We start from the raw sequence: 1536 nt of genomic DNA on the forward strand, positions 1-1536 counted from the left end.
TAGCATTTGCACCCAACAGACCTGAAAATAACCGGATTGCCAGGCCTTTCCTACCTCTCCTTCCCTCTACCTGAAACATCTCTCTTCTCCTTCCTTACTCAGCTCTTTCCTTTGTCTTCTGCTTGGTCATTTCCCAACTATGTTTCAGGTCTCTTAGTTGTCACTTTCTGCAGAAATCCTTTCTGGACTTCCCCTCACCCAGTGCTAAATCCTTCTTCTTTTTGGCTCTCCAAACTCCCTGTTCTTTTTTGTTTGTTTGTTTTTTCTTCCCAGAATGTCTCACAAAACAGCCAAATATACCTCTGTAAAGACAGAAAGTAAAATAATGCTAGTTCTGTGAATTCTCTCTTCTTCTCATGCAAATACCTCAACTGCCACCAATGGACAAAAAGGAGCTCAATGAGAAGCCAAGCTCCCTGTTCTTTCTCCGTTTCTATATAGTTACTGCCTCTTGCCCTGTCTTCCCCGTCACCCTCCATAAACTTGTTCACCTTGTAAAGGCAAGAACCATGGTGTCTACACAGTGCCTGGCATATAATAGAAGCACAATAAATTCATTCATTCATTTATTCGCCTGACATATATTTACTGAATATACATTCTGTGTCAGGCACTGAAGTAAAGCAGCAAACAAGACAGATAAATTCTCTGCCTTCATTCTTGGGGGGAAGGAAAGGTTTTTTTGTTTTGTTTTGTTTTGTTTTGTTTAATCAAGTAAATGAAAACAAACAAGATGGTTACAGATTGCTAAAAGAGGTATGGAAAAAAATGAACAGTTTGATGACATGAAAGAGGAAGAACTTCTTTAAGTCTCATGTCTTTGGATCCTGGGAGAATCTGTCCCCTGCAGCCTAAAGCCATGCTCCTTCTTTCACAGGGATTCACTGGGATCCTCAGGGAGATCACAGGGCAATGAGGGGAACTGAAGAGGAAACCAGGAATTGCAATCATATGGGATAAGGCCTACGACAGATACTCACGTGGGGCTGGGTATGATGGAAGGGCCAAGTGGTATGTTGAAAATTTAGGAGCAGTGCTCCAGAAGGGCTTGTGGTGAAGGTGACTTTGAGCCTGGTGATTCGGAGTACTACGGTTTCTGGGACCGTAGTACTGGATTTGGATCCAGCCCCCACCCCTCACTAGTTTTGCGGCCTTGGATGAGTTACTCAATTTCTGTGTTTCAGGTTCCTTATCTGAAGGATGAGTTAAATGATAATACTCACCCTACAGGGCAGCCGTGAGGATTAACTTTATTCATATACATAAACTACTTAGAATATGGTGAATATATAGTGAGTGTTATACATGTTGACCTCGATTACTGTTTTCAGGATGCAAAAGAGTTAGCTCAATGAAGAAAGAGTGGTGAAAAAGCATCCCAAGAAGAACCTGTGGAATGAAGGAAAGAATGGAAAGAATGGCAAATGACTCCAAGATGACAAGTCAATCAACAGGCGCTGGTTTTGTCCATGAATAATCATAGGGGAGAATCCACTGTGCTAGAGCTGCCTTGTGGGTTAAGAACAAACGCAGGGA

General features: G+C 42.2%; 1 non-coding gene across 1 annotated transcript; it reads right to left on the reverse strand.

Moving 5' to 3' along the window:
- Nucleotides 1-272: 272 nt before the first annotated feature.
- Nucleotides 273-409, reverse strand: LOC123573777 (small nucleolar RNA SNORA75). The gene has a single exon (XR_006698511.2). It is a non-coding gene; the product is annotated as a small nucleolar RNA SNORA75 (small nucleolar RNA).
- Between the last annotated feature and the right edge of the window lie 1127 nt (nt 410-1536).

The sequence above is a fragment of the Macaca fascicularis genome, chromosome 5, assembly GCF_037993035.2.
Source record: "Macaca fascicularis isolate 582-1 chromosome 5, T2T-MFA8v1.1".
Taxonomy (NCBI): Eukaryota; Metazoa; Chordata; class Mammalia; order Primates; family Cercopithecidae; genus Macaca; species Macaca fascicularis.